Here is a 27,983-nt window from a genome sequence, read left to right on the forward strand (position 1 = left end):
CATATTTTTGGAGCATATAATACATGCCGAATTTGATAATAGAGAAGTCTACCTCCAGCTAAGGAGACGAGAGAGAGCCTATGTCTCAGAAAGAAAGAGAAAGGGCAAGTTGCTGTGTCGGACACCGCAACCCAAGAGGTGCATGCTGAGTTTATTCTTACAAAATATACAAAATATGAGTGGCAGAGACCAGGAGCGTAACTAACCAACAAGATCAAAAAAAAAGAGGTGACGTTTTGGTGGTAAAGGTCAAAAAGGCCATTTTCCCCAAGTGAATGATAGGATTCCCCAAGGAGCACATAAAATGAGGTTAAAATGAACTAACACGAAAATTCAACATGTTTTACATTAGATTGTAGCTTTCAGGACACAAGCCTGAACACGAAAGCGGCAAGAAGAGGACAGGGTTAGTGAGGAGTCTGGCTCCCAGTTAAAATGCTGACTGTGATTTTTCAGACCTGAGGATGGGAGATTCCAAAGGCTCTAACTGGCAGGCAGAGCCACTGCCGTGCAGTCCCTGAAAGGGGATGCAGTCAAGGACTCAGGTCCCTGGCCGGTCGTGCTCTTCACACGTTTACATTTCCAGCCCCAGAGCCCTCATTCCTCAGTCTCTTTACCTGAAGTCTCCGGCAGACATCTCCTTCAGGTACCTCAGCCGAGGCCCCCTTTTAGGGAGGGGTCAGATCCCTGTGACTCCGTACCAAGCACTTTTCTACTCCTAGATCTTCCCTTTCCCACTCCCCTCAACTTCAGGGTCCATAAAACAGCCAGAGCCTTTGGGTCCCAGCTCCTTTAAAAGGGGAGGACCCATCCCTCCTCAGGGCTGACACCTCCACCCAACCCTACACGGATGTGCAGCTCCATGGGAAGAAATGGGACAGGGGAGTGGGCTACCTCTCTGTTTTAGATTCCTACTGCTACCATCACAGAAAGTGATTAAAGGCTTAACGTTTTCACTTTTGTCTTGTTGCTTTAATAAGGAGCAAGGCCTTGCCAGATCCTTCGTAGAAATAATAAGACAGGCCCCTTCTATGGGGCAGATAATTACAAGGGAGCACAGGATCAAAAGGCGGCTCCCCCTCTAGGCCCATGGGGCCAAGGCTTGGAGCCAGGAGCTCAGGCCATATCTCACCCTTGTCCAATCTACACAACCACAGGGGTGGGCCAGGCCCTAGAGTGATGGCACTAGCAAAACACATGGAAGGAGGAAGGGGTGATTTTCTACAGATAGTAAGGCTCCAGGCAGACAAGAGACAGAGCCAATGCCCTAGGCTGAATGCAGCAATGGCTACAGTCAGGACTGGAATCGAGACTCTAGTTACAAGCAAAGATGGAATCTGTGCACAAGTGGAGAAGGCAGTGCCCTCTGTTCCCCTTCAGAAGGCATTGTGTGGACAAAAGCATGGAGAGAGAAATTCACCTCACCGTAAAGCAGTGGAGGTGAACATATTTATAAGTGAAAAGAAAATCACCTAAAGGAACAAAGGCTCTTTAAATAAATACTCAAGAGTTCTCACACCCATTGTGTACTTGGAACTGCGATTAACACCTTGAGATGAGAATATTTACCCAGTACTTTGTCAACGTTCGTTTTTTGTGAACCGTTAAAGGTTTGGATATCTAGCCTTGAACTTTCTATCTCTATTGCTAAACTATACTTCTATGCACAAACTAAAGAGTGGATGAAATATAATTAGAATATAGCTTTCAAGAAGAGAAATGAATATGTAAATAAGAATATGTCAAAACAAAGTTTGAGCTTGAGCAAGGATCACCACCAAATACTCTGAACGTTTCTCTGCTGCACGTGGTGATGTTTGACTCGTGGACCCCTTACTGAACAGGGAGATGAGTGAACTCTCGATGAATTCAAAAGTGACCTGAAAAACGATATTTTTTTCTTTGAAAAGGATTTGGAATCTAATCTTTACCCTCTAAGTATACTTTTTCAAGTAAGCACTTTTTCAGGGCAATATAATGCCCCTGAAGTTATTTTTTGTTTTGTTTTTTTTTCTTTAATAGATATGTCCTTCCCAGGTAGAATAATCATCTGATTTCTAAAGTGCCTTTAAGTACAGCAGTACCATTTTACCTACTTTAAAAAATTCAATATGAATGTAATCCCAGATCCCATTACTTATTACACCTTTAAAAATCCACTTTCACCATTCTAAATTTAACACTTTTACAGTCAATACAGTAGACCACAGACATTCACAGGTTTAAATTTTATGATTTTGACAACTGGCAGTAACTATGAATGTCTATGACATACAGTAATTTGTAATTTTCTGGAGACCTGCATTTGAATTGCCTGCCGAGAGATAGATGCTCAAGAATAAGTCTCTTAGCTAGTGACTGAGCACTCTCATTGCCCAGAAGCTGGGCATCTCACAAACACCTCTCTGCATTAACATAGGTCCTCAACCAAGCTGCTTAAAATGGCCAGAGACGACCATATTCTGACAGTGTGGACTGTGTTAACGACTTAACACAGTGATTCTCAAACCCTGAGGGTGTTTTAACTCATCCAGAGGAAGGGTGGGAGGGAGGGAGACACAAGAGGGAAGAGATATGGGAACATATGTATAACTGATTCACTTTGTTATAAAGCAGAAACTAACACACCATTGTAAAGCAATTATACCCCAATAAAGATGTTAAAAAAAAAAACAAACCAGGAATTGCTGGGCCCCGCCCAAGTTTGTCAGAGTTGGAAAAGGAAAATTTGCATTTCTAACACATTCCAAGAGTTCCAAGGTGATGCTTTGAGAACCCTTGAGCTAAAGGATACTATCCATTTATCACTAGGAAAAAAAAATTTTTTTAGCTAAAATTTCCCAAACATATATCAGTAGTTTTACCAATGCAATTTTTTATATCAAATAATTACTAGGGATAGCCTGGGCCAGAAGGGATATTTTGCTGGTAACACTATCTATACTGGTTGTCAAAATATAAAAACAATTTTGTACAGGTAGTCACACCATTGAAACAAGTAAATCCTCCCCTTCGCTACCCACACTATTCCTTTCAACCCACCCATTGAACTTAGCAATCAGACGTTAATAACTGGCCTAGTAGGGGACCTCCCAAACCTTTCCAATTGATCATCGCCTTTGGTTGCCGAAAGCAAAACACATTAGGAACCAGAACTTCTTTGTCCAGTCACACCCCACCTTATCAGGAGAGAGGAGGGGAAATGGGAGACATACTAAGGATTCTTCTTGATTAAAGAAAAGAGTTGACAAGTTGGTTTAGGCTCATTCCAGTAATGGTGGCTTTTTACCACGGAAAAATTATTCCAAGTTTCTGTGAATTCTTGAGGCTCTCAAATCATCCAGACTTGTCCAACTGTGTCAAAGATCAGAAAGGAATCTAAGAGGGGAACTCCACCATTAATAGGAGTGCACGTAATTCCAGGGCATTCTCTGTACCTTTAGAGAGCTGCAGTGTCGACAGCAGATGAGGATTCTTGATTTGGGACACGGCCATCTCAACGATTCAACGAGATGAAAATGTCAACAATAATTTGAAAGTTGTCTCATACATAACTATATGACATAATAATGAACGCATAAGAATTTATCATCACCATATGTTTTTATACAATCACTGGGTTTCAAGATGTTCCAAAGCAGCACTAATACAGACATCCAGGGGAATGTCTTAGTCAAATCTTCGACAGATTTTCCTCCTGTCTCTGTTGGCTAAATTCTTCATGTGTAAATTACTCCAGTTTAAATTTACTCGCTTTTCTCCATTTGGTCCTTTGAGAAACAAATCGTGTCCCTCATAAAAAGCTCCCTAAATTTGAAGCGAATGGTCTAAAAATATCTATCATCTTCTCTTTTCTTTCTCTCTCCTTCACTCAAATCATTAAGCACCTGTACCAGGTACTAGGCTGGGTACCAGGGCTACAGATGAACAAAATGTAACTCCTGCCCTCATGACACATGTAATATGAGGGAAATTACAGGCTTCCAGGAGAGGAGATATGAGTGGGTCAGATTTGAACTGGGGAATCATATGGCAAGAAGAAGAGCCTGAGAAGGCCTTAACTTGGGAAACTACTTTGTGTAGCAGAGAAAGAAGGTGCTACGTGGCCAGGGTGGGTGAGGTGGGGGAAGGACAAAGAGGTTACAGTATTCATGACCTTGTTGAAAATTTAAGAACAACAGAAAAGATCTGAAGACTTACACATTAGATGTGTCATGAGCAGATTCCATTTTTAAAGAAATCTCTTGGGCCACAGTGTAGAGACCAGATTGGAGAAGAAAAACAGGGGGAAACAACCAACCCTTGTAGTTATTAATACTTCATGCCAGACATGATGGTGGCTTGACATAAAATAATGGTAGTGAACGTGGAAAAACACAGACAGATTTGATATACATTCGGAAAGTAAAATAATCAAGATTATTTGGTGGTGAAGCGAATACGTGGGATGGAAGTAGAGGGTGTTATAAGGATAGGAGTGGTGGTGGCTCTTCCTCCACGTTCAGAGACTGGGGAGATCAAGAGTTCACCTTCAGCTTTTCTCGATGCCTATCAGCATGCTCAAGGAGAGAGCACAGGTACGTGGATCTCACTATTGAAGCCTGGCGTTCAGAAAAATTAAACTTAATCACGTTGGTCGTTAACATCTGTAGAAGCAGTACGGCATGGGGAGAGTTTAGGCTTTGGATTCAGAGGCCTGGGAGGCAGAACCAAAGAGATCATGAATCCCCAGAGGAGGACTTTGAGCTAGCCTAGGAACTGCTTTTTTTTTTTTTTTAATGGTTTTCCGGTTCCAATCCATGAGTGTCCACATAACAGCAAACTTGACTGTATGGTTGACTTGGTTTACATCTTGAAACCAAAAGAAATAAACATAAAGGATTTCCATTTGGCTCTGCTCAGATGACTAACTGACTGGAGGCTGGATGAGGAGGTTAAGCTCAAAGGGATCAATAATCAAAACAAACAGTAGCTCTCTCTTTCTCTGGAGACTTCTTTATATATTTTACTTTTTCACTCTAGTTGCTTGGCACCCTAGTTAATGATTTCTATGGGATTAAACCCTATGATAAATAGTATTGATTCTAGCAACAATCAGCTCTGTAACAATTCCTGCACCAATGTGCTCAGATGTCATCAGCAGAGCCAGTGAGTTCTATCTATGAAATCTACCTTTCCTTTTAGCGTGAAGCAATAAGCAAAATTCTCAGAATATTACCTCGGCACCAAAAGGTATCCATACTATACAAAGAAAATCATTACATCTTTTCAACTTGTATATACACCTTGCTTTTCCCTGTGCCAGCCTGGGAGATATTCTCTCCCTCCACTGAAGGACAGTACAGCTTCATACCAAAGTCACATTTGAAAAAGAGTATCTTAATATAAATTGCTAAATTGGCCATGGTTAGTAAAACATGTTTCTTTAACACAGAGGATCATTTTCCTTCTATTTTAACCCCTGATTGGGCAAACTCACGCTGCCTTCTGCCTCATCACTTATAAGACCTACACTCTGAGAAATTGCTTTATATTTTCTACCCATTATGGTAAATTCTTCACAGTGCATTACAACTTAACCACTTTTAAGAGGCAAGATATATCTATATTTATGTATCTATATCTATGTTTATGTCCAGGCTATATTTATCTACCTGTGTCTATAAATAGATATATATATTACTTTTATAGTATAAACATATAAATATACTGTTTGTTTGTTAATTACGGTCAAACAAGTTGAAGGTTAGTTTATGCTCAAGTCAAAAGCCCAAGTGTCATCCAGCTGGTAAGTAGCATTTCTAAGACTTGAATCTTAGGGTACGTGATCTCCCACCTGAGCTCTTGACAACAAAACGTGATATTTTCTGAATTACTCTTATCTGTGTAAGATTTCACAATATTCATGGCATCCTATGTCTCAATGAAATTAAAGATTTGAATTAACTACCAATATCTGAAAGACCACCCTCAAAAAAGCTTTCATGCATGATCTTTGGCGTTTCGAGACATATGTAGCTGAGTCTCCAAAGACAGAATCATCTTCTCAGACTAAATGCAACTACTGAGAATTATAGCCACTTGTCTACTTGCAGTGAAATGTCTTTAAAAATGATCAGTTCTCCCAGATATTCAGTTCATTTTTCAACTGTAAATTATTTAGAAAAGGTATCACCTATGAAGTTCTAATAAATCCTATGGACTGTTTCTTATGATATCATATTTATATGAGAATGTGAAAAATCTCCGTCTTCTTTTGAGCCAAAATAAAATATAGCAAAGCTGCTGAAAACTTACATTAAAACACTGGAATTATGTTTCCAAAAAAAGTCAGGAAATATTCAAATAGAGTTTTTTTGGGGTCTTTTTGTACGTGAGTGAAACTGATTAAGAGCCTAATTTATATTTGTGAGCCAATGGGGATGCCAAACCAATGGTATAAAAGGTTTCAAGTAGGTGTTTACTTATTTTAAGGTGAAAACCATACCACTCACTGTATGTGTATTGTTTTAATGCACCTGTCTTCCTTAATGAGCTCTGAGTAATAAAAAGAGAATTATTCTAGGTATTTCATGTGGAATTATGTAATGTAATGAACAGGGTTTGCAAATGGTTTCTCTTCTACCCAGGAGAAGAAGTGTGTAATTCATGAAAATCCTGGATATTGACAGTTCCTATATCTGGACTGAACAGCCTTAGCTACAAATGAAAATTTCATAGAAATATAGCCGAGTTTAAAATGTTGCTCTCAGAAGAAGTTGGGAGAGGGAGAATACAGTATTTTTACTTATATTTGCTTCTTACCTTAGGAGGACATGTTAAGAATGGTTTGACTTTTTCTGTATTATGTAAAACACCAGAAATATGCCTAAAGGGCATTGTTCATTTTACCTGACACACAGTGATTTCAGCTTCTTCTTGGGAGTCACCCTCCTTCACTCATTCATGATCTTTATGTCCCAAAACAAGCATATTGAAATGTCTTAAAAGTCCTTCCTTATAGCACCCAGGAGAATACTGTCCAGTTAAGTTCTAAAGAGCTTCATCTTCAAAAGCTTATTCTAGGGACATGGTGAGCAAGGTGTTTATTATTCACATAATCTTTAGATCTTAGGGTGTTTGACAAAGTGAAAAGTGTTAGGGGATAAACCATTTCTCAGATAAATCCGCTAGCAAATCTCAAATATCAGTTCCTGTTAAGTCAACCTTGTAATTCTATCCTGCAGTTCTTTCTAATAAGAAATTGTATACATCATGGAAATGTAAATTAATTTTCAAAAATCTGGGATTCTTTGAGAGCGGTATATACATGTATTTGTGGAAATGAACTCTGTGTATTATCTTGTATTCACTTTTGTAAATTCTGTCTTATACTAACATCCTCAGAGACAAAGGAGACTTCAACACTTGGACAATACTTGGGAGACTTAAGCAAGTAGAAGATGGTATATTCTAGAATTCAAGATACCAAGGCCCTTTTATTTTGTTCCCAAGAGGAGCTGATAAGCCTAACTTTCCTTCTGACTAAATTTAGCATGGTATTCCCTCCTCAGACAATTCGGGGCTAAAGTCATTAGACGGAAGTGAGCAAGGTTAAGTGTCCAGGAGGGGTTCAGGGGACGAGAGGTACAAGGGTGACCAGAGATCAGATATCAGAGATAAGGTGGGGTCTTCATTAGCAAGTCTGGGATGGGCTGGAGGAGGAAGCCTGGCCTAGTGTGTCGGAGTCCTAGCAGGGTAGGGAGGGCTATCTAGTGTGGGGAGTTACAGCCCAGGAGGGGTTCAGAGGGCATCCATGTGGAAGATGGTCTATCACAGGGGTGTCTGAACCCGAGCAGAGAGAAGTTGTCATCCACATGGGAAAGCAGCTTGGCTGGGCCTATTCTGGGTGACGAAGGCATCTGCGCAGGGGGCGAATGCAGTGAGGTGGTGTTTGGGGGCACAGTGCTCAGTACGAGGCACAGGGACGTGGACAGGGAAAGGAGAGGTGGTGGGGTTTCAGCAGGTGATGGTGGCAATCCTACCTCGGTTACACACACAGAGTGAGCAAATACGTAAATACTTCAAAGGCCATGAAAGCGGGGTTCGCATTGTCAGAGAATGCAGAAACCAAAATGCCACAGACACTGAGCAGGTGCCGCTGAATCCCTTTTATGGGAGGGTCATGAGGAAGCACTTGAAAAGCTCTGATATCTGATTACTCGAGTCAGTGAAACTATACTGCTAGCTGACAGGTGAGTCTCAGATGAGTCCTCAGATTTTCCTGAGACCTAGTGAGTAATTATGTAACACAGACCCAAAGGCACGGATTAAAGGCCCAATTCACCCACCTGGAAACTGAGGAGCCTTAAACCTGATAAAGGTGGGAACAGGCGATCCTTCTCCTCTGTAGGGTACAGGAGAGCAAGTTACTCTGTCTCATGGGAGTGGCCCAGGAAAAGGAGGAACAGGTAATACAGCTAACAAGAACCAACAAATTAATATGCTGAACTGGGATACAACGTTTACATGTTTTGTCTCAATTCCCACGGCAACTCATTATGGGTATTGGGAATATGGATACTGTAAGACTATTTTGCAAATGAACAGCGTAAAGGTTCAAATTTAAATACACTGCTAGTTGGGACCTTGAGCAAACATATTACAGGGTAAAAGAACTTAGTCTGATTTTGAGCCCATGTTTTTAGCCTTTTTACTTCTTCCCTAACAAGAAAGAATAGTCGTCTCCCAGGAATGGTAGCCTCTCTGATGTGGCACCATTCCCAACCTTCCTTAAGTATGTTACAATAAATACTACCTTACCAGTATACAGTAGCATTGCATATTCTAAGGAAAAAATAGTGAAGAAATGTTTATGGCTATAAGATAATCAAGCGTTTTCTAAGGTAATGAGTTATGACTTTTATCCCAAGATGAAAACTGACACACTTTATAAGAAAGGTGAGTTTAATTGTTGTTTCTCTTACTTCTTCCGGCTTTCACTCATGGTGCCTTATTTCCTATGTGTTTATCGATTTTTAACTGCTTTCTGCTCATTTCGTTTGTAAACTTACGTACGAAACTTCTGAGCCATGAGACGCAGGTGGGTACCTCCTGGGAGGATTTTGTCATCTGGTCCTGCCACAGGTCTTAAATGTACTCCTACATGAGAAACACATATCTAAATTTCTGGCTTGAAGTGTTTTGGGACTGACCACATAGTATGAACTTATGTCGCAGACTTGTTCAAATATCAGCTTCTGGTTATAGGCAATTTCCCTATTTTCATGTGAATTCACAGTTCCTTCTAATTCACCTTTAGATGGAGAGTATAGCACTTTTGAGCTCCAGCTATAAGAAAAGAGGATCCCTGCTTTGGTTTTCTCACTTTGGCGCAGCCTTAGGATTTTTTTTCTTCCATAGTAGCACCTTCCCCAGTCCTGTGAAATACCAAGAAACGGTACTCAGTAAAACTGAGATTCCCACGTGCCCTCAAGGTGAAAGCGGGCTGCAGTGTTCCAATTATTCTCAGGCTCTTGCCTTCATTTAGCTATTGCTCTAAATTCTTTACTTTCTTTTTTTTTTTTTTTTTTTTTTTTTTGTGGTACGCGGGCCTCTCACTGTTGTGGCCTCTCCCGTTGCGGAGCACAGGCTCCAGATGTGCAGGCTCAGCGGCCATGGCTCACGGGCCCAGCCGCTCCGCGGCATGTGGGATCTTTGCAGACCAGGGCACGAACCCATGTCCCCTGCATCGGCAGGCGGACTCTCAACCACTGTGCCACCAGGGAAGCCCGAATTTCTTTACTTTCTTGTTAGACTACATATGCATCTCTTTTCTTTTCCATTTTGTTTAGTGTTTTCAGAAGAAAGATTGGTGCTAGATCCTTATCTGCTCATATATTACTAGAAATGGAACCATAGGGTAAGTTTTTCATTATCCATTCAGTTAGTTAAACTTTAGAGTTCAATGATATGCCTTGCTAAAATTCATCTGGGGAAAAACTATTATAGATGACATGGATTATCTCATAACTAAATTTAAAGAAGAAATTTAACATATCTTAATCTTCCCCTTGTTAATGGATCTTCTTTTTATTGAAGCTCAATAATTTTCTTTCTATATTTTAAGCGATAATGGTTTATTGACAGGCTCACACGGAGACTTGCATTCTATGCTAGTTTCTATACTAAAAAACTCTATCACTTGGTAAGTGACAATCTCTCTGGACTACAGTTGCAAGAAGTTAGTAACCTCAAAAGGAAAGTTTTGCATTTCCTATAGTACTTAATCATGGATAAGAATAATACATGTACGTAAAGATTAAGTCACAAAGAGGCTGTTCTGGGACTAAAATCTCATTTGTAACCATAAGATCCTTGAGTGTGTTGATTTTAAATCAATGCATAATTTCATAGCAGACAACTCTCTACTTATAATTCTGGTGTCACCTGCTCTCACAAGACCTGATCTAAAGTTGGTAATGCTTATTACATTAAAACTTACCAATGCCACTTGGAAAAATTAAACTATGTTAATTAAAATATGCAATATTTAATACGGTGTTTCAAATTATTACAGATACTTGGCAGACATACAAGGGGTTCAACGACTTGTCTTTTGGAATTCAGTGAATGAAGCTGCTTCTTTTCGTCTTACGTATAATCTTGCACTCCACAAAGGAAACACATTGGAATGCAACAAAAGTAACCCCACAGTTTATTTTTATTTCTACTTATTTTGTATGAAATATAGGTTTCTAACAATTACATAGCCAAATCCTCTTGTTTCAGTCCTGATAAATATAAGAAGCAAATTTCCTCTTGTTTAGTTAAGTCCTGATAGAAACTAGAAGGGGTGATGCTTAGTAAATGCACAAATGTTTGCTTGTAAACTTTATATAAAATTTGGCTTAGGGACTTCCCTGGTGGCGCAGTGGTTAAGAATCCACCTGCCAACGCAGGGGACACAGGTTCGAGCCCTGGTCCGGGAAAATCCCACATGCCACAGAGCACCTAAGCCTGTGAGCCACAGCTACTGAGCCTGCGCTCTAGAGCCCGCGAGCCACAACTACTGAAGCCCGCATGCCTAGAGCCTGTGCTCCACAACAAGAGAAGCCACCGCAATGAGAAGCCCACATACCGCAAGGAACAGTAGTAGCCCCTGCTCGCCACAACTAGAGAAAGCCTGAGTGCAGCAACGAAGACCAAACGCAGCCAGGAAAAAAAAAAAAAAAAAAAAAAGTTGGTTCAGTCACGATGCTCCATTGATTACTTAACATACAGGTTGTATCATAAAACCAATCATATAAAAAAATGTTTTGAGAATAATAGTGTTGCCTGGCACAGTGTCTGGCACCTAAGAGCGTTAGTATTTAGTAAAATATGTGTGGAGTAAATCAATCACTGAATGAATAAAATGTATAATAGATTTGTATATTTAAAATAGTTCTATAAGTATCTAATAGCACATTATCCTTAATCCTATTAACTTATCTAAGAGCTGGTCTAGGTTAATAGCTTTTAGCTCTGTGGATGGACTAGAGACGGTCCTTGTGCTTTTGGAAATTATGTGTAAAATTATGATTTAAAGGACTAAATGGATTGTTCCCTCCTGAGGAAAGGACCACTGCTCTCAAAAGATCCTTAAAGTGTCTGAGATGAATAAAGGTTAAATATCAATATCTTAAACAAAGGGGGATCCATTATTTGGGATCAAGGTATTTCTCTAATCAACACAATGCTCTTTTACTAGAACACCAAGAAAAAAATACTCTGATGTAGCCAAGTCTCGGGATTTTAACAGAACAAAAGCAGTATTAGGCTTAATCACTGTACTTCCTGTCATAAAATCTCGCAAGAGTGTAAACTCCACAAAGGCAGGATTTTTTTTTTTTTTTGCTTTGTTCACTGGATGTGTTTCCCAGCACCTAGAGTGGCACTAGCTTACAAAAGGTGGTCAAATTCTGTTGAGCAAATGAGTTAAAATTCAAATAAACGTTGCTTTCTTTTTTTAAAAAAAGAGATAGACACTAGTTATATTTCAACAATTAAGTGATCTATGATTGTAAATATTAATAAACTCAAAGTACAGGATGTATCCTCAAAAACACCAAGTTATATACATTTTAAATATTATATAAGATTTATTTTATGTGCTCAGATTTTGGAAAGCCCTTAGTTATTAACTTCAGAAACACCTGAAGCTACTGTTTAAATGACCTACCATAATTTCTGAAAACCTTCCTAGTGTATGGTAAAAATAAAAAAGGAAGAATTTGGCCAAGTGAATCCCTATTTGTAATATGTGTGATGTTATCTTCAGGTTTGAAATCAAAACTTAACCTTCTGGTTTGCGTAGCTTCCAAAAGAAACAGGCTTAATTTTATTTAGATCAGGAATCAGCAATCTTTTTTTTCTGTAAAGGGCCAGATGATATTTTCAACTTTGAGGGCCACGTGGTCTTTGCTGCAACTTCTCAACTCTGCCATTGTAGTATGAAAGCCTCCAGAGGCAATAAGTAAACGCACAGGAATGGATGTGTTCCAGTAAAACTTTATTTACAAAAACAAGCTGTGGGCCAGATTTCACCTAATGGTCCTGTTCGCTGAGGCTTGTTTTAGATCACTTTTTAGGATCCAACGCTAGTTCCTAGTCCCCTAAGCCAGACAGCATTTACGTGAATTCTATAACCTCGTGCAAACTCATACAAATTGGAGATCTCACACAGACTTTTAATTTTTAAAGGCACACAACTGTCAAATGATGAGTTAAACACTGTCCTAGGTCAAATGAAAGGCATCTTGAATACAACTGGTTCCCCCGGATAGAATCCCATCAGAGAGACTGTTATTTTATAAAGAGAAAATGGCACATTGTTACTCTTTATTAAATGAAAAAACAAAAGCTACTCAGGAACTATTAAAAGCATGTGGAGATTGAGTGAAAAGAGAAATAATGAGGTATGGCAGCAAAAAGAACCATGTCAGTGCATTTTATTGATCATTAACCTTATGATATAGGAGGCATTTGAAAACAACAGAGAAGTGTGTTATTGGTTTGGCATGAAACCTCTGATGATGCATGAGAATATATGCTCAAAAATGTCAAAGGTCACCAGAATCACATATTGGCAGATAAAATGTTTTTGATATTGTGTTATACAGAAGTAAAAGGGCAACAAGCTGACTTCTATTGTAATGCTGGCTGGGGAAATTTTGTGGTATTCAGTAAAGTTAAAACTGAATGTAGTACAATATAACCTTGGCCTCCTTTCTATACACCATCAGATAAAACTATTGCTAAAATATCAATGTTATGGATATATTTCTTATCAAGTATGCATTAAAGATGTCAAGGATTGACCAAATTTTTTATATTAATGGTGGTTCAACAATTTGCCAGTGTAGACTTTTTGCTAAAAATTGGAGAACCAACTCCCCTATAGACAGAGACAGTCTTAGGCATATAAAGCTCTTCCTCCCATTTTACTCATTCTGTGATTTCAAATGTCTAAAATATTTCTGAGTGGTATCTTAGTTATTGAAATATTAGGATAAATTTGATCGAACCTATTGTTTTCTAGAAAAAAAGGGTCTAAAAAAAACTTAGCAGGGATCTGAAAAATCTTTAAAGTTTTGTAGGACTGCATATTTTTTATACATCTCCAAATAAACATTAGTATGCTAAAAAAAAAAAATCCTACCATACTCAGAGCACTGTGCATACAGGACCACATCTGAATTTTTTTAAGCTGCTTTATTTGGAAAATAATTCAACACTACCTTTCAAAATAAACTCGATTTACAAAGTTAAGCTTTGCAGGTGTGTTAATTTGATAAAAATAAACTTCAGACCAAAAGTATGAACTGAGCATAAGGGTAGGACGGATTTCTTGATTTTTGTTGACAATGATCTACAATCTACCTAAGGAGAAAACAACATTTATAACATGTGGTATAAATGAGAGGACCTAGTACACATTAAAAGAAAAATATCCTCACGTATTCTGCTGCAGAGACTTTTTTAAAGATCTAAAATGAGAGGGCCTATGAGTTTTACTTCGGGTGATCAAGCAAAAGCAAAACAAAAACAAAGTAAGAAGTCATCCTTTATTTCTAGTTTCCCATATCCTCCCCTATTGAATCCACTACTACTAATACTGATCTTGCCCCCAGAATCTCACAAGTGTTCCCATTCTTCTCAATCACCGTTCCTTTTGCTACTCCAGCCCACACACCAGACGTTCTCATTGTCACAATCACACTAACCTCCAAACTGGCCTCCCCACTGTAATCCATTTAATGCACAGTGGCCAGTTTGATTTTTTTAAAAAACTATTTAGATCATGCCACTCTTCTGCTTAAACATTAAATTGCTTCCCATTTTACTGCCTATGAAATCCAACTTTCTTATCATGATCTAGAAGTCAACAAGATGTTTTCCACTTCATCTGATACCATTTTCTCTTCTCCAGACTCTGTTCTTGCCTCAAAGCCTTTGACTTAATGATTTGTTTGGAAAGATAATATTTGTGAAACCAAGTCCCCCTAAAACCGAGTGCCTCTGCCCAGTTTATGATAAACCTGTCTATCCAAAACATTATTCCCTTTCTTGTCCAACACCTTTTCCCCTCCAGATTGAGAGGTATAAAAGAAAACGGGGGATTGAAACCAAGCAGGGTACTGTGGGGTCCTCCTGGGTGCAAAAGCGTCTCCACGTCCCCTGTTTCTTATCTGTAGGAAAAAGACTTCAGCCTCCTAAACCACCCCTGAGTGCCAAAGGGCAGATTCAGACACAAATTCGGGAAAGGAGGGAATACAGAAGCAAAGGAGAAGCAGTCAAGAAATAATAATGCAGTGATAAAGCAGGGTCCTCGTTCCTCCTCAAGGGATACACAATCTGGTACCGATTGATGAGCCCTTCTATAGGAATTAAGGCCCCCGCCCCACCCAGGTGGAGGCTGGTAACTTCAGGCTGAGCAAAATCACTGGACCCTAGACTGCGTGGAACCAGAAGGCTGATGACTAGATTCCTGGAACACCACCCTGTTACCTCCCCACCACCGAGTCAGGAAGGTCACATGCCCTGCAGTCCTCCCCCTAAATTTTGCCTATAAAAACCTTTCCCCCCAAACCATAGGGAAGTTTGGCCTCTTTGAGCATGAGCTGCCCTTTCTTCTTGCTTGGCCTTTGCAATAAACCGTTTCCCTTCAAACTCCGACATTCTGCTTTCTTTGGCCGCACTGTAATCGGGCACATAAACTTGGGTTCGACAACAGTCTGAACTCCTTTTACGGAGAGAAAACTCTCATCCTTTAGCTCTTGGCTGAAATCTCCTCCTTCCCCTAACTTCTCATTCTGTAAGGCCCCCTTTCCTACCAGTGCCGTTATAAGTTCTCTCACTTTATTTTCTTCACAGTCTGTAGCTATTCAGTTCATTTTTTGATCACCTGTCTAATGCCTATTACTGCTTACGAAATGGAGGCTCAATGAGAACAGAAGTATTGCTTTTCTTGCTAACTGCTATATCCCAGTGCCTAGGATGAAGGCCCACTCAGAATAGTGTGAAATAACATTTCTATTTTATGGCAAGACAAGAAAAATTTACACATAAATTCTTCTCTGCCCTTTGGCCTCCTCTCTCCCCCTTACTGTGCACTGTGTATCTGCCTTATGCGTCAACCAAACCTCCCCCATCAGCAGGAATACCTTGTCACCCATAAAGAACAATGTTCTTCCAGCATCCAGACAACTCCTTAAAGAGATAACATTCCTTCTTGATCTTGTAAGGGGTCATGTGACCCACCAGGTTGACACTTAGATCTGGATTATGTAAACTGTCAATGATAATACATCATTTGATGTACAGCCCTCTACCTCAAAAAATCTTACATAACTGTGCCTTGATTTCTAACTGGTGGAACAGTTCTCAGAGCTTTCTGAGATGCTCTTCTGGGGTTATAATCCTCAAATTTTGCTCAAATAAAATTTTCCATTTCTTAGACTGATTTTTTGTTTACAATAGATAATCAGACATTAATTACTGAATGAGACACACGTTACAGATGAAGGTTCTGCAGATCCAAGGATAAAGTAATGACAATAGATGTAAAGCACATGCACACAACACTAGATGTTTTATAATTAAAGCCTCAAGTCCTTAATAGGGATTTCTTGAAAATGTCGTAATTATAAATGGAGATTAAATGTAGAGACAAGGGAGGGAAAATATTATAGTAATAAAATTTCAAAAACCCTTTCTTTGTTTACGCTGGAAAAGTACAACACAGCTTAAGAAGAGAATGATTTTGTTTACGTTACTGACTTTCTGTCCCCACATTCAACAGGAGCCTGATCTGAAGCACTCCTCTATCAAAATGTCAGGTCTCAGTAAATGACAGCTATCGATATTTAGTGCACTCCTAACAATACCAGACTATGCACCATGTTTTATGTGTATTCTATGTTAATCATTTGAACAACTTCATTGAGATGCTATGACCATTATTCTCATTTTGCAGATTAGGAAATCTTGAATCTCTTATCTCAACAGGCCATAGAAATAAGAATATTTCAGCAAGTCGTCTGCTAGGCTTACAGAAAAAAAAAACACTGCAGATTTTACTGCTGTGCTTAAGCATTTATGAATCTTGGTTTCACTTCTGTCTCTTGCTGGAGAATGGAGAGACTGTGGAATGTTCACTTAATTAAGAGAAAAGACATTTCGTGTCTTTTCCCATGATTCATGCAGAAGTGTCAGTTATTAGAGACTGGCATAGGAAGCACCAGGAATGAGAGGATTACATCTGACTGCGAGATGGGAGAGAAGGCTCCAGAACTCTCATTTATTAATTCATTTCATTAATTATTTGATTTACTGATTGTCTACCAATTACCAAGCAGAATGCCTCTATGCCAGAGATACAAAGACAGATAAAACACATTCCCTGCCCTAGACTCAGTTACTGTCTTTTGAGTGGAGAGACCAGCAAACCAATGATAAAAATATGCTGTGATAACTTCTTTAATAGATGGTATTTATAGAACACTTTGCAAGAGTTAACTATATACCTAACTTCTGAGTAAATGAAACAGTGCAAAACCAATCAGTGTCAGATGCTTTTATGAGACAGTAGGGAAACACTGAAAGCACAATTCATCAAATAAATAATTAATTATACACATCTTAGTATATAGATACATAACTGAAAAAAGTTTTCAGAAGGAAACAGAAAAACCCATATGACCGTAAAACAAGAAAATTTAGTTTCCTAATGTTTGACTATTTACAAACCTATCCCACTCCACCAAATCATATCATATTGTTATTTATTTTAGACATAAAGCTGTCAGATTAATGCATGCTCTCATGCAAAACTTCATCTTTGATTGTCTGAAGTTAATTCCTAAGTGCCACTGCCTGACAGATGGTTTCAACTTTTCTATTCTCACAATAAATAGACAAGTTTACCCTTTTCAGGAAAACTATCTAAATTTGATTTCCAATAATTCTTAAGGATAAAATTAGTGTCTAGACGACAAAGCTATAAAACATCCAGCATATCTATGCAATGTATTTGACAGTCGATTGTCTCGTAAACCAAGTGATATTTTTACACTGACAACTCAAAGTTAAAGCATCTATTCAAATTAACATTGCTAGGAGTATAAACACATTATTGTAAACACAGATACCTGACAAAAGCATTTCCATTCCTGGAATATTTATTTTTATTTAAGACTTTTACAGTTTATTTCCTTTCTTACCCTATAGTCAAATACATTTCTCTGCTTTGACATTCATATAACACTAATTATTATACACTCCCATAGTTAAAAACTTTGTTTAAATTTCATTATAATTTCTATGTTCAGTTTTCCATATTCTCTTTTTTTCAAGTATGCTTGTTTTACATTATTCCAGATTTTTAGAGATTAAAGTTTAAAAAGTTAAGGAATATAGGGGCTTCCCCGGTGGCTCAGTGGATGGGACATTGAGCTCCCAATGCAGGGGGCCCAGGTTTGATCCCTGGTCAGTGAACTAGATCCCACATGCATGCCACAACTAAGGAGCCCACGTGCTGCAACTAAGGAGCCCACGTGCTGCAACTAAGGAGGTGGTAAGCTGAAACTAAGAAACCCTGGAGCCACAACTAAGGAGCCTGCCTGTCACAACTAAAACCCAGAACAACCAAATTAAATAAATATTTTTTAAAAAGTTAAGGAATATAAAGAATATGCCTATTTTATAATGTATACATGATCTATATACACCATACATATTACACAATTATATTTTATATATATTCTTTAGAAAAAAGAAAAATGAAACAGAAAGATATATATACAACACCGAGATTTTACGAAATAGAGCTTTCCCTCAGGCTCTAGCTAGTAACCTTAATTTGACTTCAGGGCCTCCTCCCAAGCAAGCATTTCAGAAACTCCTTTGACCACTTCTGATTAATCACCCAATCTCTCCCTAAGTAACTCCTCCATTCGTAGCCCCCGTCCTTCACCTACATATGCAAATCAGTCCTGTGCTTTATTGTATTATTCAAATTCTGAGCCCATCCTTGTCCTGTTTTATTTGGCTCCAAGAATGATTTAAGATTAGAAAAGGTAAACTTTCCACTTATATCCTCAAGCATTTGTCTATGTGAATCAATGAAGAAAACCTACATTTGAAGTCCAACTTGCTGGCTCTAAGGACTGGGGAGAACGAAGTACTGATATTTTGTCCCTTAAGACTCTTGCATGGATTAGCGTTATTTCACCCACTGCCAGGCCTATGGGCCCATAAAAGAAAACACGCTCAGGCCACCCCTGAGAAGATAACACTATGGTAACTGAATCTGAAACAGAAATCTGAGATGAGGCCTGAGGACACCAGAGTCCACATTTTTGAGTGTGGAGCTCAACCCCCAAGTGAGACTTGCAAACTGTACTTCAAAAAAAAAAAATGAGGGGGCTTTCCTGGTGGCGCAGTGGTTGAGAGTCCGCCTGCCGATGCAGGAGACACGGGTTCGTACCCCGGACCGGGAAGATACCACATGCCGCGGAGCGGCTGGGCCCGTGAGCCATGGCCACTGAGCCTGCGCGTCCGGAGCCTGTGCTCCGCAACGGGAGAGGCCACAACAGTGAGAGGCCCGTGTACCGCAAAAAAAAAAAAAAAAAAAAAAAAAAATTAAATTAATAATTTAAAAAGCCCAGCATGGGGCAAAACAGGTTTTATGAGTCAAACCCCTGACTCATGCTAAAAAAGCATAAGAAATTTATGGGTGAGGAAATAGAGAAAGATTTTTTTAAATTAATTACTTAATTTTACTGAAGTATAGAAGACTTACAATATAAGTTTCAGGTATACATAATAACGCAATATTTATATAGAATACACTCCATACAAAGTTATTAAAAGAATTTTGATGAGGCTTTTGGGTCTTATTATCACAAATACTTATTTCCCTGAACTGGGAAGTGAATGATTTCTTCCTCTTTATTTCAGTTTGAGAGGCTTCAAGGAGATCACTTTGTGTGTCATCTGTATTTTGAGGACACACTGGATTGATATGTGTGTGCCTGAGTAGGACCCTATGGTGCCTTCCCAGGACAGAGCCCTCCCACTATGTCCTCTGCTTGCCTCTTATTTGTAGAAAAGCTGTAGTCTCCCAGGCCCCCTGAGTCACAAAAGCATGGCTGAAGAATTAATGACTGAAAAGCAATCTTGAGAAAGAAAAATGGAGCTAGAGGAATCAGGCTCCCAGACTTCAGACTATACTACAAATCTACAGTAATCAAGACAGTATGGTACTGGCACAAAAACAGAAATATAGATCAATGGAACAGGATAGAAAGCCCAGAGATAAACCCACACACATATGGTCACCTTATTTTTGATAAAGGAAGCAAGAATATACAATGGAGAAAAGACAGCCTCTTCAATAAGTGGTGCTGGGAAAACTGGACAACTACATGTAAAAGAATGAAATTAGAACACTCCCTAACACCATACACAAAAATAAACTCAAAAGGGATTAAAGACCTAAATGTAAGGCCAGACACTATAAAACTCTTAGAGGAAAACATAGGCAGAACACTCTATGATGTAAATCACAGCAAGATCCTTTTTGACCCACCTCCTAGAGAAATGGAAATGAAAACAAAAATAAACAAATGGGACTTAATGAAACTTAAAAGCTTATACACAGCAAAGGAAACCATAAACAAGACCAAAAGACAACCCTCAGAATGGGAGAAAATATTTGCAAATGAAGCAACTGACAAAGGATTAATTTCCAAAATTTACAAGCAGCTCATGCAGCTGAATATCAAAAAAACAAAAAACCCAGTCCAAAAATGGGCAAAAGGCCTAAACAGACATTTCTCCAAAGAAGATATACAGATCGCCAACAAACACATGAAAGGATGGTCAACATCACTAATCATTAGAGAAATGCAAATCAAAACTACAATGAGGTATCACTTCACACCAGTCAGAATGGCCATCATCAAAAAATCTACAAAAAATAAATGCTGGAGAGTGTGGAGAAAAGGGAATGCTCTTGCACTGTTGGTGGGAATGTAAATTGATACAGCCACTATGGAGAACAGTATGGAGGTTCCTTAAATAACTAAAAATAGAACTACCATACAACCCAGCAATCCCACTACTGGGCATATACCCTGAGAAAACCATAATTCAAAAAGAAGCATGTACCACAATGTTCATTGCAGCTCTATTTACAATAGCCAGGACATGGAAGCAACCTAAGTGTCCATCGACAGATGAATGGATAAAGAAGATGTAGCACATATATACAATGGAATATTACTCAGCCATAAAAAGAAATGAGATTGAGTTATTTGTAGTGAGGTGGATGGACCTAGAGTCTGTCATACAGAGTGAAGTAAGTCAGAAAGAGAAAAACAAATACCGTATGCTAACACATATATATGGAATCTAAAAAAAAAAAAAAAAGGTTCTGAAGAACCTAGGGTCAGGACAGGAATAAAGATGCAGAGGTAGAGAATGGACTTGAGGACCCAGGGAGTAGGAAGGGTAAGCTGGGACGAAGAGAGTGGCGTGGACATATATACACTACCAAATGTAAAATAGATAGCTAGTGGGAAGCAGCCGCATAGCACAGGGAGGTCAGCTCGGTGCTTTGTGACCACCTAGAGGAGTGGGATAGGGAGTGTGGGAGGGAGATGCAAGAGGGAGGAGATATGGGGATATATGTATATGTATAGCTGATTCACTTTGTTATAAAGCAGAAACTAACACATCATTGTAAAGCAATTATACTCCAATAAAGATGCTAAAATTATAAAAAAAAGAATTAATGATTGAAAGGGTGTGAACATGTAGTGACAAAAACAGCAGTTGGGCCAGGAGAACTGGTAAGAATTTGAATAGTAAATCAGCCATATGTCAACCACAGAATCTTTAGCTCCTCCCTGAAGTACCCAGATAACTGCATCTGATGCACAGTCCCTGAGTTGTTTTTCAGATGCCAATGCCCCCACCAAATGGAAGAAGTTAACTGCTTGATGACCATGAGCACATAGCCCCCAGAGTGGAGCCTGAGGATTGATAATGTTAACCCCTGTGACACCACCCTTGTTACCTCACCATCAACCAATCAGAGACTTGTGCAGAGCTGACCACGTAACCTGTGACTTCCCTCCCTCATTTTGCCTTTAAAAATGCTTCCCTGAAATCTGCTGCGGCTTCTGGGTTTTTAGAGCATGAGCTGCCTGGACTCCTTGTATGGCGCCTGTAATCAACGCTGCACTTTCCTCCACCACAGCCCTGTGTTAGTAGATTAGCTTTACCACATGAGGGCAGATGGACCCAAGTTTAGTTCGGTAACACGTTTCCCATACAGAACTATATGAAGGACAAGCTGTCCAGCCTGCCTTCCTGAGTTGGAATATACAACATGATGGCAACAGTTAACAACGCCATTTGATGTATATGAATGTTGTTAAGAGAGAAAATCCTGAGTTCTCACTGTAAGAAAAAAATATTTTTTATTTGTTTTTTATCTATATGAGATAATGAATGTTAACAAAACGTGCAGGCATCATTTCATGATATATGTAAGTCAAACCGTTACGCTGTACACCTTAAACTTACACAGTACTATACATCAATTATATCTCAATAAAAGTGGGAAAAAACATAAAACAAGGTGATAAGACAAAAATAAGATGCTTTATAGTTATACCCCATGAGGCTTGCTTGTTTGCCGTAACTTTACAACAGTTACGCCACTTTGTTTTTTATATATACCTAAGCAAATTATAAAGTATGCAATACGTTATTTTATTTAAGGTGAATATTTTAACAGAAATAGCACGGATAAGGCTAAATAAATCTTTGAGCACAACTCCTAATCTCAATACTGCCACTTCATTCTGTAAGTAACCACTATTACTGATTTAGTGCCTTCTCTTCCAGACCTATGGTTTTATACATGAACGTATAACAATGAAAATTATCATTTAAATTTTCACATAATTAGAACCATTCATTTTTTCATCTTATATTTGCCTGTAACACCCCAAAACCTGTGTGGGAGGAGGTCATCAAGAAGACTCGACCGCCAGTTGAACTACAGGCTGGACCCAGGCCACTGGAGGCTTCCCATCCCACCTCCACTGTCTTGGGATGTGTGTTCAGCTTGCGTTCTTTGCTCCTAGAAACTGCACCAAGGAAACAGCCTCGAAATAGGACTGGGTATGTTACTAAACCCAGTTAGGGGCTCTATATAAACATTTCACCTTTGGCTGGTGAGTATGGAGATCTACTCGTCTTGCAGCCACACAAGACAAAGCTTCTTCTAAGTAAGCTCTCTTGCTTATTAAACCTGCCACCTAGCAATCTGGAAGGGTCTGCCTTTTTCTTTGGTCTCTCTTGCCCTCTGCTTACTGGGGGTCGGGAGCGGGGAGGCTGTTTCCTTTTACACCCAGGAAGCTCCTGAGGAGGTTATGAAGCAACAACCTGTCTTGTATATTTTTTACTCGCAGATTTCTTTTTAAGTACTGCATGCTAGTCCACAGCATCTATTTATCATATCGTATTTAATTTATCTCCTTCTGTGGACATTTAAATTGTTGTTAACATTTGTTTTTCTTTCAAAGACAACAGTGAATATCCTTCTTATACTACTAAGAAAGCATTTTGATGTAAATCTCACAGTTTATAAATTCTTAAGGCCAAAAGGCTGTGCTTTAATCAGATTCATTCTTTCATAGATCTTAATCATGATGTCTGATTTCACTTTACACGCCGTCTTATTAAGAAATGTTTTTGTCTTGCCCCAGATATTTTTTACTCATTTGTACTTTAGAACGTTGGATACCACATCTGATGGTTCATTTTAATCAGCTCATTAGACAAAAATCTGTGGATTCCTTGACTTAGCCTCAAAGACTCTGATTCAAGACAGCTGGGCAGGAACCCAATTCTGATACTTTGGTTTAAAAACCTCTAATACAGAAAGAAGACCTGAAAACAAACTCCTCCGCCTTCTATGAAGCTTTACTTAAAGATAATTCTCAGGATAAGTTATTTCCATGTATACTCCATGCTCTGCCATGGCAGCGTTATCTAGAGAGTAACCTCTGATGTCCTAATACAGAAAATTGTGGGATTTGCTGGTAGTTCTCAACACCAAGATCATCTATAAATCACAAACAGCTGTGCACAGGGTCTATTTCAGCCTAGGAAACACAGGATTTTCAAGGAAGAGTCAAGAAAAGAATCTGTAGTAGATGCTGATAGAAAAGCACTCAAAGGTTTTCTATCTCAGGTTGAGTGGCTGAAAAGCTTCCTGGGAGTTTTCTGCTGTTGGAAAAGTGACTCCTCTTTTATTAAGTGACAAGTGATCTCACATTTGTCCAAGAAAAAAAAAAATCCAGATCAATATGTTTAATTAAGGTACTTTTCGCCTTAAAAATCACAACGTCACGATTAAACTCTGTTTTCATGTTAGAGTCTTACTCAAATTCTCAAAAACATGTCATAAATAAGAATGAGCCCGAAGGTATTCCAGGATGTCATGCATGTTTTACTCATAAAAATGTGAAGGTATCTAAGAGTCAAGTTTTTCCATTATCTGTATAGAAAGGCTTTAGAACAACTGAAACACTCAGATGGGAATATGCTATCTGAGAAGAGGAGAAAACAATATTTTTGATGCAATTTTTTTTCTCTTGAAAATACCATTTAGTTTTAAGGAAAATAATTGAAATCGAACACTTAAGGATGCAGAAACCTAAAATTCTTTACATATGACCATTTTGGGAAATTGTTCTGAACCAGTAAAGAAGGCTTTTTCTTTTTATTTATTTATTTGCGGTACGCGGGCCTCTCACTGTTGTGGCCTCTCCCGTTGCGGAGCACAGGCTCCGGACACGCAGGCCCAGCGGCCATGGCTCACGGGCCCAGCCGCTCCGCGGCATGTGGGATCCTCCCGGACCCAGCCGCTCCGCGGCATGTGGGATCCTCCCGGACCGGGGGCACAAACCCGTGTCCCCTGCATCGGCAGGCGGGCTCTCAACCACTGCGCCACCAGGGAAGCCCGGCTTTCTCTTTTTGACCTCCCTTTTAAGCCCAAGAAAAAACAGTGGGCGTCTCCTTTCAATATGGCGTTTTCTGTGTCAGTTTTCACCTTGAGCAATAAGCAAGTCTACACATGCGGTCAAAGAAAATGATAAACAGAATGAAATTTCAAGTATTAAGAAAAATTAGCGCTAGCCTTCTCATTCCTGCAATATTGGAGATGGGAGAAAAGTTGAAACTGATTCTAAGTTCGGAGCCGTGAGGGCTTCCTTCCTCACGTAGCGCAATAACCCCATTCTGTGTATTATTTCATTTATTTATCACGCACTAGAGGCAGGCATATCCCACCTCCGTTTTATGGGTGAGGAAAGCGATTTAGAGCCCTCAGGCACTTTGCTCAAAAGCCCCAAGCAAGTGAGAGGCAGATTCAGGCATTACAGGCTATCTGATTCCAAAGCACACCATCGTCATCTTTCCCCAAATCCTCCTCTACCATCCCTTCTAAAATACAATTTAAGTGTACCTACCAAGCCTGGATGCTCAGCTCACAGCTTGCATCATTTCCTTCCACCGGCTTGTTGCTTAGACCTGGAAGCTCTTCCCCCAGGCGAACCACCGTCTGCTGCCAAGTCCCTTCCGGTTGCCTAGGAGCATTCCGCTTCCCCACTTCTCTCCTGAGCAGCTGGGGCTCATCTACCTTCACAACACCTGTAGCCACTAGCTGCCTTTTCAACAACACAGGCTGTCAGCTGAAAGCTATCCAAAGAACTTAAGTCTCTGGCTAGAAGTATGGGCACGTGCCGTTTTAAAGAAAACTCTCTTTGAAGGTATTGAACGACCTTTCAGTGAGAGGTGAATGTCCCTGAACACAAGTGAAATGTTTTCAATTAGCATTACATTGGAAAATATACCTAGCGCTTACTCTACCCCTTGCCTTTTCTTTAAACTGAAATCTTGGCCTAGATTTATCGTTTTCTCTCTGAGATCATTTCATTACTACATAATGAACCTCCCGAGCTACGGCAGGAGGCAACTAGAATTTTTTGCCCCCCATTCTGCGTTCCTTAGCATCTCCTCTTATAGAAGAGGAAAAACCCAAGGAGAGAATGGCTTTCTTTCCTACAGAAAGGGCCTAGTCAGGTGTTGCAAATTTAGACAAATGTGCTTAATTTCGCAAGTAAGAAAGCTTTTTTTTTCCCACATGGTAGCAGAGAAATCTCCTTTGGCACTTCCAGGGCCAGCAGGACTTTGTCACTCACGGGCAGTGGTCCTGGCAGATGAAGGTAACCCGCTCTAGGTAAGAACACTAAACTAAGTACCGTTCTCAAAATGCGGCTTCTGGACACTCTTCCCATGATTTCTGTTTTTCTTTTCTTCTTTATTGGAGTATAGTTGCTTTACAGTGTTGTGTTAGTTTCTGCTTTACAACAATCAGCTATACATATACATATATCCTCATATCCCCTCCCTCTTGCATCTCCCTCCCTATCCCACCCCTCTAGGTGGTCACAAAGCACCGAGCTGATCTCCCTGTGCTATGCGGCTGCTTCCCACTAGCCATCTGTTTTACGTTTGGTAGTGTATATATGTCCATGCCACTCTCTCACTTCGTCCCAGCTTACCCTTCCCCCTCCCCGTGTCCTCAAGTCCATTCTCTACATCTGCATCTTTATTCCTGTCCTGCCCCTAGGTTCTTCAGAACCTTTTTTTTTTTTTGATTCCATATATACGTGTTAGCATACGGTATTTGTTTTTCTCTTTCTGACTTACTTCACTCTGTATGACAGTCCCATGATTTCCTTTTGCTCAACACATTCCCCTCTCCCAAGCCTCTCTAAAAACTCTCAGCCCCTCATGTTCTTCAGTCTAACATCTAGAACCTTCTCTGTAGCCAAACGAGCTCTACCAGGCCAAGGGACCCAGTTTTCAACTTAATTACCATAATTCGTGAGGAACAAGTATGAGGTCACGAATAGGCCTTACTGATTAAGGCAGAAGCAGTGAAGCTTTTAGTCTGAGATTTAACATCTTTCTGAATAACATTCTCTGAATAGTATTACTGGCTTTGACTGTGGCAACATTTTGAGCTATCTGCCATCTGGATCCTGTCTTGAGAGAATAAGGATTGCAACCAGCAGAGGCTGAGTGCCTGACATGTGCCCAGTATGTTGCTAAAAGCTCTATAAACATTACCTTAGTTCTCACAACTACTTGAGCATATATTCTACAATATCGTTCTCATCCTCAAATTACTCTGTAGTCCTTTCCTTTGCTTTATAACTTGCATGTAACCTCCTGGAGACGAGACATCTTGTCCCAAGACCAGTATCTGAAACTCTGGAAGAATTAATGAACTACTCTTTGAGGTTTAATACTGTCATCCTGTGTATTTTCAAGTAACCCTTGAAGAATAATTGAGCATTTAAAACCCAATAATCAGGTCAGCGCCGGGTGCCGGCCATTCCTGGAGCTCTCCCCCGCGGTCGCGGCACAGGCCGAACAACCAAACAGAAAAGTTTCATAAACAGCAGGCGGAGGGGCTGGAGGTGGCGGCCGGGCCCGAGCGAGCAGGAGTTCGGTGGCCTCACCTGTCCTCATTCACCAGCGGCGACCGGCGGCAGCGGGCAGCGCGTCAGGCGGAGAGAGCCGCCGCCAGCCCAAGCAACAGCAGGAAAGACAACGTGACATAGGGAAGTGGGGACTGCTCTACAGAGAAAGAACTACAAAGCATCCTCAGTGCAGTAGGAACCCTAATCCAAAGTCCCTATACTTTCATCAGAGTGCGCAACGGAGGAACATAGCTCAAGAAACTAACCACAGCCAAGTGCCTATACTTTGTTCCACTGGCTGCGGATTTCATGGAAACCCTCGTACAAATGGCATGTGTTCAATGTGTTATAAAGAACATCTTCAGAGACAGAATAGTAGTAATGGTAGAATAAGCCCACCTGCACCTTCTGTCAGTAGTCTGAGTCTTTACCAGTTCAGGGCACAGATGGCAGTGTCCCAGAAGCTCAGCTGGCATTAGACTCTACATCTTCGTCTATGCAGCCAAGCCCTGTATCAGATCAGTCACTCTTATCAGAATCTGTAGCATCTTCCCAAGTGGACAGCACATCTGTGAACAAAGCAATACCTGCAAAAGAAGACCTGCAAGCTTCAGGATCAGAAACCGCACAGCAGTCATCTGAAGAGCAAAGTAAGTCTCTTGAAAAACCAGAACAAAAAAAGAATCGCCGTTTCATGTGCAGGAAGAAAGTGGGACTTAACGGGGTTTGAATGCCGGTGTGGAAATGTTTACTGTGGTGTACACCGTTACTCAGATGTACACAATTGCTCTTACAATTACAAAGCTGATGCTGAGAAAATCAGAAAAGAAAATCCAGTAGTTGTTGGTGAAAAGATCCAGATTTGAACTCCTGCTGGAATACAAAATC

At 39.9% G+C, this 27,983-nt stretch overlaps 1 pseudogene across 1 annotated transcript; it reads left to right on the plus strand.

Moving 5' to 3' along the window:
- Positions 1-4,447: 4,447 nt before the first annotated feature.
- LOC309828292 (AN1-type zinc finger protein 6-like) lies at positions 4,448-27,961 on the plus strand (annotated as a pseudogene). Its single transcript has 2 exons — positions 4,448-4,577; positions 27,078-27,961. The product of its transcript is annotated as an AN1-type zinc finger protein 6-like (transcript).
- The last annotated feature ends 22 nt before the right edge of the window (positions 27,962-27,983 follow it).

The sequence above is a fragment of the Grampus griseus genome, assembly GCF_964374135.1.
Source record: "Grampus griseus genome assembly, chromosome: 10".
Lineage (NCBI taxonomy): Eukaryota > Metazoa > Chordata > Mammalia > Artiodactyla > Delphinidae > Grampus > Grampus griseus.